Consider the following 8,607-nt stretch of genomic DNA (forward strand, 5'->3'; position numbering starts at 1 on the left):
CCAGCTCTGTGGAGTGTACGGCTTAAAGTGGTCCTATGGACAGATACTCCAATCTCTGCTGTGGAGCTTTGCAGCTCCTTCAAGGTTATCTTTGGTCTCTTTGTTGCCTCTATGATTAATGCCCTCCTTGCCTGGTCCATGAGTTTTGGTGGGTGGCCCTCTCATGGCAGGTTTGTTGTGGTGCCATATTCTTTCAATTTTTTAATAATGGATTTAATGGTGCTCCGTGGGATGTTCAAAGTTTCGATTTTTTTTTTATAACCCAACCCTGATCTCTACTTCTCCACAACTTTGTCCCTGACCTGTTTGGAGAGCTCCTTGGTCTTCGTGGTGCCGCTTGCTTGGTGGTGCCCATTGCTTAGTGGTGTTACAGACTCTGGGGCCTTTCAGAACAGGTGTGTATATATACTGAGATCATGTGACAGATCATGTGACACTTAGATTGGACACAGGTGGACTTTATTTAACTAATTATGTGACTTCTGAAGGTAATTGGTTGCACCAGATCTTATTTAGGGGCTTCATAGCAAAGGGGGTGAACACATACAGTGGGGAGAACAAGTATTTGATACACTGCTGATTTTGCAGGTTTTCCTACTTACAAATCATGTAGAGGTCTGTAATTTTTGTCATAGGTACACTTCAACTGTGAGAGACGATTTTTAAGTAATTAATTTGCATTTTATTGCATGACATAAGAATTTGATACATCAGAAAAGCAGAACTTAATATTTGGTACAGAAACCTTTGTTTGCAATTACAGAGATCATACGTTTCCTGTAGGTCTTGACCAGGTTTGCACACACTGCAGCAGGGATTTTGGCCCACTCCTCCATACAGACCTTCTCCAGATCCTTCAGGTTTCGGGGCTGTCTCTGGGCAATACGGACTTTCAGCTCCCTCCAAAGATTTTCATTTGGGTTCAGGTCTGGAGACCTTGAGATGCTTCTTACGGAGCCACTCCTTAGTTGCCCTGGCTGTGTGTTTCGGGTCGTTGTCATGCTGGAAGACCCAGCCACGACCCATCTTCAATGCTCTTACTGAGGGAAGGAGGTTGTTGGCCAAGATCTCGCGATACATGGCCCCATCCATCCTCCCCTCAATACGGTGCAGTCGTCCTGTCCCCTTTGCAGAAAAGCATCCCCAAAGAATGATGTTTCCACCTTCATGCTTCACGGTTGGGATGGTGTTCTTGGGGTTGTACTCATCCTTCTTCTTCCTCCAAACACGGCGAGTGGAGTTTAGACCAAAAAGCTCTATTTTTGTCTCATCAGACCACATGACCTTCTCCCATTCCTCCTCTGGATCATCCAGATGGTCATTGGCAAACTTCAGACGGGCCTGGACATGCGCTGGCTTGAGCAGGGGGACCTTGCGTGCGCTGCAGGATTTTAATGTATTATATTGTCCTGTAGCCCATCCCAGCCTTGTGCAGGTCTACAATTTTATCCCTGATGTCCTTACACAGCTCTCTGGTCTTGGCCATTGTGGAGAGGTTGGAGTCTGTTTGATTGAGTGTGTGGACAGGTGTCTTTTATACAGGTAACGAGTTCAAACAGGTGCAGTTAATACAGGTAATGAGTGGAGAACAGGAGGGCTTCTTAAAGAAAAACGAACAGGTCTGTGAGAGCCGGAATTCTTACTGGTTGGTAGGTGATCAAATACTTATGTCATGCAATAAAATGCTAATTAATTACATACAAATCATACAATGTGATTTTCTGGATTTTTGTTTTAGATTCCGTCTCTCACAGTTGAAGTGTACCAATGATAAAAATGTGACCTCTACATGCTTTGTAAGTAGGAAAACCTGCAAAATCGCCAGTGTATGAAATACTTGTTCTCCCCACTGTATGCATGCACCACTTTTCCGTTATTTATTTTTTAGAATATTTTGAAACAAGTAATTTTTTTCATTTCACTTCACCAATTTGGACTAATTTGTGTATGTCCATTACATGAAATCCAAATAAAATTCAATTTAAATTCCAGGTTGTAATGCAACAAAATAGGAAAAACGCCAAGGGGGATGAATACTTTTGCAAGGCACTGTAGTCGATAGACTTTTGTATCCTGGTATTGTGAGTTGGAATGCGGGGATTTTGCATTGAGATGAGTATCTTATTCTTACATTGTGAATTCTTATTCCATTTTCATGGGTTTTGTATTGTGGGGTCTATGGGGTTTTGTGTTCAGGGCATTGCGTGTTCAAAGGCCTGTCTGGTTAGTGGTTGTTTGTTATCAGAACAGGATAGACAGACATGAAAGCAACAGAACAGAGAAAGGATGACTGGTTTTGTCCTGTTCTCTCTGTCTCTGGTTGTGGCGACTCAAGGATAGAGGGAGGAATCCTGATTCAACCAATACTGTGGAGGAGGAGTGAAGAGGGGGGGGGGGGGGGGTTCTGATTTCTACCTGCCTCTCTCTCTCCTACAGATTTAGGATCTTAATTTGAGCCAGTTTGCTACAGCAGTAAAAGAATCCTGCAGCAACAGGAAATGTGAATTATTATGTAATTCATGGACATTTTTGTAGGAGTTGATACATTTTTCCTAAGGTAAAATCAAATCTGAAATGTAAAAGCGGAAATTACGAACTTCAGAAGCCTTTTTAAACATCAAATACACTACAAGTTATCCTGCGCCAGGGTGATCAAATTAAGATCCTACGTCTGTACACACACACCCTATTTTTCTGTCTCTCTCCCATCTCCCCCCTCCTTCTCTCCGTCACTGGGTTAGGCACCACCCTTTAAGGGAGTGTACACACACACACACTCACGCTCTCTCCTGCTTACTCACACTGACCACCAGCTACTGGATACTGATCTCTGTGTCTGTAGACCTGGTGTACTGCTCTACCCAGGGAGATTTGGATGAGCTCTGGTTGGACTCCAGCAGCAGGACTGTGAAGGCTTGGGCTGTACAGGGTTGGATGATATCACCCAGTGGCTGTACTCTTTGAAGCCTGTGTTGTGGGAGGCTGGCTTGCTCCACGTGCCTCAGACAGAGAGAGAGAGAGGAGACAAGAGAGATATACAGCGGCAAGCCATCCGGACGGGACAGATAGACAGTACCTGCTCTCTCTCTCTCTCTCTCTCTCTCTCTCTCTCTTTTCTCCTTTTCTCTGTTGGCCTGCCTGCCATCCCACACTGACTAGACAGGGTGAGTAGGCTTCAGACAGAGGGAATGACAGGTCTTTCTCTCTCTCTTTCACTATCAGCTGTTCACTCATAATCTCTTTCATCTTTCATACTTGCTCCTTATTTCTCCCCTTCACTACCTTGCATTCCTTTAGTTTTCTGTCCTTCCATCTCTACCTCACCCTTCCTGTAACGTGTGCGTGTGTTTGTGTGGCAACGTGTTTGTTGGCGTGAGTGAGCTCACCCCAGGGCTTGACAGTCGTGTGTGTGTGTGTGTGTGTGTGTGAGAGGGAGAGCTGAGTAAGGGACAGGGTGATTACGGTGTGCAGTTTTATGGCTCCTGAGGAGCTGAGGCAGGCTCCAACAAGATACACTCTCATATGGAGGAGAGACACACACTCAACCTAACACCTCTAGGGAGCGTTTGAAGTGTGTGTGAAGTTGTCATTACAAAGTAATTATTCAAGCACATTGCCAGCGGCAGCATAATCCTGCTGACTCTGGCTAAACCTAAAAGGGAACGTGAAGAAGGATCTGTTACAGTTTTAGAATAGTGAACATTACATGACATCATCCCTGTACTGAATCAGTCAAGGGTTAAATTACAGATGGTTTTTTATGGTTGGGTCTTCTAAGGCTCTCTGCCACTGAACTATGTTCACGCACAAGACCTATTCATCAAGCTCTGGATCCCATTTCTCATTCATGTTAAGGCAATGAGGTGTGTGTGTTACCCTGTGTGTGTTACCGTGTATGTGTTACCGTGTGTGTGTGTGTGTGTGTGTGTGTGTGTGTGTGCTCCTGAAGTGGGATAGCATAGCCTTCTGATTGATTTGTACTGTAAAGGGTTGTATTAGCCTACAATGGGAGCAGTCACATTGTCCCATTGTTGGACACACCACACCCTGCTCACCTAATTCACCCATTAGTTCATAATTAAATCCACTCCTGTCACTGGAGATATCCCTACGGCTTAAAACTCTACACAGCACAAAGCAGCACTTTATATTGCTATCTGTAGATTTCAACCCATATAATACCAGGATTACATTGCCTGGTGTTCTGCTTTTGAAACGTTTTAAATGACGTTTTAACCAGACTGGACTCACTGGAGGAGTTTGTAGTGTCCATATGTAGGAAGTGGTGAGTGAGTGTTTACAGTAGGTTGGCGCTACACCTGTATGCTGTATAGGGAAGTTGTTTGGCCATAGGAGGACTATAGGCTATCTGTTTGATTGTGTAAGCCATGCATACGTGTTATTCATACTTCCTCTGTGCTTCAATCCCTGTCAATACCATTGACTTTGCATATTGGCAGCAGTCATATGCATACAATTCCAGAATTCTAAGAATGCTCCGACACACACACACACACACACACACACACACACACACACACACACACACACACACACACACACAGGTGCGCAGACGCATGTTAATGCATACAAAAGCAACTGGAAAACAACTGACTGTTGTTCATTCAGAGTTAGCATTTTTTCTGAATGGTGTGCAGCCTATATATACACATGCTTGCACACACACACTTCAACACACACATTGTCCTGTAGTGGGAGTTTTCCCATTGATAGTGCCGTAAGGCCCAGGCTCTCTCTCTCTGTAGTAGAACATTTCACCTGCTGCAGGTCCTCCACAAGCTCGAAATGCTCTTTCTTTCCCACAGTCTGCAGCCAGACTACACACACACACACGTACACACACCCCGCTCGCCCCTGTCAAGGCATCTCCTCCCATAACACATTCCTCTTTTCCATGTACATTCTATAGTGTTGGGCTGTTATTGTGTTACCTGGACTGCATGGTCTCCTCTTACAGGTAGAAAGCTTGTAGCGCGTGGCTGTCGTCTGAGTACGACATCATGTCAGACAGGAACGTAGACACACACTCACACCCACCTGGACATTCCCCGGCTCGGGTTTCCCTTTGAGCGCTTACAAAACACGGCAGGCGACCCGACAACATCCCTCAATCTATCTCCCACTTCCTCACCCGCCTTACCCCCTCCTCAACTACTCCCCCTCTCCCAAGCTGTCATACTCTCATAGTGGAAACATCAATGGAAAGATAGTTTAATAGTAACATATTCTAATAAGAGACGACATTAGGTTGAGGTAAAGGTGGGACATTTGTAGTTTGGCTGTGAGGGTGGCAGGGGGAGTTGTAGTCTGGCTTTGAGGGTGGTGGAGGGAGTTGTAGTTTGGTTGAGAGGGTAGTGGAGGGAGTTGTAGTTTGGTTGTGAGGGTAGTAGAGGGAGTTGTGAGGTTGGTGGAGGGAGTTGTAGTTTGGCTGTGAGGGTGGTGGAGGGGGTTGTTGTGACGGTGATGGAGGGAGTTGTTGTGAGGGTGGTGGAGGGAGTTGTAGTTTGGCTGTGTGGGTGGTGGAGGGAGTTGTAGTTTGGTTGAGAGGGTAGTGGAGGGAGTTGTAGTTTGGTTGTGAGGGTGGTGGAGGGAGTTGTGAGGTTGGTGGAGGAAGTTGTAGTTTGGCTGTGAAGGTGGTGGAGGGGGTTGTAGTGAGGGTGATGGAGGGAGTTGTTGTGAGGGTGGTGGAGGGAGTTGTAGTTTGGTTGTGAGGGTGGTGGAGGGAGTTTTAGTTTAGCTGTGAGGGTGGTGGAGGGAGTTGTAGTTTGGCTGTGAGGGTTATGGATGGAGTTGTAGTTTGGTTGTGAGGGTGGTGGAGGGAGTTGTAGTTTGGTTGTGAGGGAGTTGTAGTTTAGCTGTGAGGGTGGTGGAGGGAGTTGTAGTTTGGTTGTGAGGGTGGTGGAGGGAGTTGTGGTTTGGTTGTGAGGGTGGTGGAAGGAGTTGTAGTTTGGTTGTGAGGGAGTTGTAGTTTAGCTGTGAGGGTAGTGGAGGGAGTTGTGAGGTGACATGATACTTAGAGAGAGAGATCACTGATAGATGTCAGAGATGTTGAAGGTTTATTGGTGGCTGGAAGGTCTCATGGGGCCTCTAGCTTCAGGCATGGCATTCTAACAGAGAGTGTAGTCCATCTCAGCTACAGAGGTAAATAGATATATATAGTCCTAAACTTTGACATGCTGTCCTATGGAAAGACTAGGGGTGTGTCCCAAATGTCACTATATTCCCTATATAGTGCACTACTTTTGACCAGGGCCCATAGGGATCTGGTCAAAGGTAGTGCAATATGTTGGGAATAGGGTGCCATTTGGGATGCAACCAAGGCTAGTCAGGTAGACGGGTTGTTGGTGCCTGTGTTTTATGGGCTGTGGAGGATCCTGAACACACCAAGGTGACTGGGGTGAGACGGTAACGCACCCAGCTCTCACAGGATTAAGGAACAGATGGTTGAAGCCACTAAAATATTAAAGATGTGAAAAATGTAACGTGGGATTGGTCTTATGTCTTTGTGATGAGTTTTACAGTGGTTTTTACAGCATCCTTTTACCATATGAAGTTGAGTCATTGGTTATAGCCCTCTGTTGACAAAAATAGATTTTCTACAGTCAAACTGATAGACCTAGCTCCATCTCTTATGTACCTTGCTCTCCATTATTCAGCAAGAGATATCCAGCCTTTACAATATGCTATACAGACATAGTTGACATATTTGGAGCAGTGGAAGACAGGAGGGGTGTGCGTCTTTTGATCAGCAAGATGACAGGCTTAAAAATAGAATAATCAGTACTGGTCATAATTTCCTTGTTCAGACGGCCCCTACTACACCCACCATGCAGCCAAGCTGTATACCTACAGTACCTGCTGTTAAAGCACAAAATGGAACTGTCACATTCTCTCACTACTTAACTCTGGATTTGAAGTCTATGACTCCAGGCTGGATTTCTGGAAAAAGGGTTCTTTTTTTTCCTCCTGTTGGAGGCTTGTCACACTTTGTCTATGTCTGAAATGGCACCCTATTCCCTATATAGTGCACTACTTATGTCCGGGGCCCATATACTGTATGTAACAGTGCACTATATAGGGAATAGGCTGCCATTTTGAACGCAGCTTTTGAGATGTATATGAACTACTGCCGTTTTCAACCCCCTCACTGTGAAGTTCTTAAGGTCATTGTTCTCCCGCTGTAGAAGAAGAACAGGGCAGGTGGGTTTTGGAGAGAAGCAGAGGGTCGAGAGATAATGATCAGGTTCTATGTATTTGGGTTGATGACTCGAGGCGGGGAAAGCCACACATTCAAATAGAGAGCCTTGGAGCAGAACGATCAAAACTCGGCTCTCTACAGCTGAACCAATGGAGAGAGCCTTGTGGGAGCTGGGTCGTGTTCATAAGGGAACACTGTAGCGAAACGTCGTGCAACGGAAAACCCCCCGAAAATTAGTGTTTTGTGTTGGATAAGTCCAGCTCACTGTGTTAGTCAGTTTTTTTCCCGTTGCGTTCACTTATGAACACTACCCAGAGCCGATCAACGTCATGTCATCCATTCCAACAGGGCCTGTCAAGCCTGTTCTCACTGCCTCGAAACTGACAGGCAGTAGGCTGACACTATCAGGTCCACCCAACAGGCCCTACAACTGTCTGTGACTGCTACTGACAGGGATATGGCAGTTGGCAGTTGCTTTCTCTTTCTGTTGGGGACACGGATGTTGCCCAGAGGAAGAGCTGAGAGAAGACAGGCCCAGTCTGATAGGACCATTGTGTTGTTGGTGTGAATATTCATTAAACTATGCCTAGTAGACACAGATTCCAGCTTTCTGTCTTGACATGCATTGAGATATTTCACTGTTTGGGGTTGTATGTTTGCTTTTGTTCATTTGAGGTAAAAACATTTGGCAGCAGTCTCAATGCATTATTTCCACTAGTGTAGTTCCTCTAGTAAGCTGTCTGTTGGCAGTGCAGCTGCAGGGATATGGCATTATCAGTGTGAGTGATGTGTATCCCATGGCTGGTTGGGTTCATTCATTCACCTGAAAAGGTTAACAAAACTCTCGCCACATAGAGAACATTGGGGTGTGACCGCACAGCGCTCTAACCGCTCACCCGGGAGTAGAAGACGACAGGGCCACATGTGAACCGAGACTGAGACGAGCTGAAGGATGAAAATCTTATTCCCTTCTTTCTCTCTTTCTTTTTCTCTCTATCGATCTCTCTCTCTCCTTTCTCTCTTTCTGTCTCTGTCTCTTTCCCTCTCTCTCTCTCTCTCTCTCTCTCTCTCTCTCTCTCTCTCTCTCTCTCTCTCTCTCTCTCTCTCTCTCTCTCTCTCTCTCATTCTCTCTTTCTCGCCTTTCTCTCTTTCTGTCTCTTTCCTTCTCTCTCCTTTCCCCCCTCTCTCTCTTTCTTTCTTCCTCTCTTTCCCTCTCGCCTCTCTCTCTTTCCCCCTCTCTCTTTCTTTACTTCTCTCTTGCCCATCTCTCTTTTTCTCTCTTTTTCTCTCTCTCTCTCTCTCTCTCCCCCCTTTCTCTTTCTTTACCTCTCTCTTTCCCCCTCTCTTCTCTCTCTCTCTCTCTCTCTCTCTCTCTCTCTCTCTCTCTC

The 8,607-nt window shown here is 45.7% G+C and overlaps 1 protein-coding gene across 10 annotated transcripts in view; it reads left to right on the forward strand.

Annotated features, from left to right (window-relative positions):
* The window catches only part of coro2aa (coronin 2Aa), a 57,238-nt gene that overhangs the window by 25,011 nt on the left and 23,620 nt on the right, over positions 1 to 8,607 (forward strand). For 3 of the 10 annotated variants that reach the window (XR_014610667.1, XM_084188532.1, XM_084188535.1), the window contains exon 1: positions 2,780 to 3,164. The exons of the other annotated variants lie outside the window; for them this stretch is intronic. The gene's annotated coding sequence lies outside the window, so the exon portion shown is untranslated. Of the gene's footprint in view, positions 1 to 2,779; positions 3,165 to 8,607 lie in introns of those variants that run through there. 10 annotated transcript variants of the gene reach the window in all.

This window comes from Coregonus lavaretus, assembly GCF_964263955.1.
Source record: "Coregonus lavaretus genome assembly, contig: SUPER_35_unloc_1, whole genome shotgun sequence".
NCBI lineage: Eukaryota > Metazoa > Chordata > Actinopteri > Salmoniformes > Salmonidae > Coregonus > Coregonus lavaretus.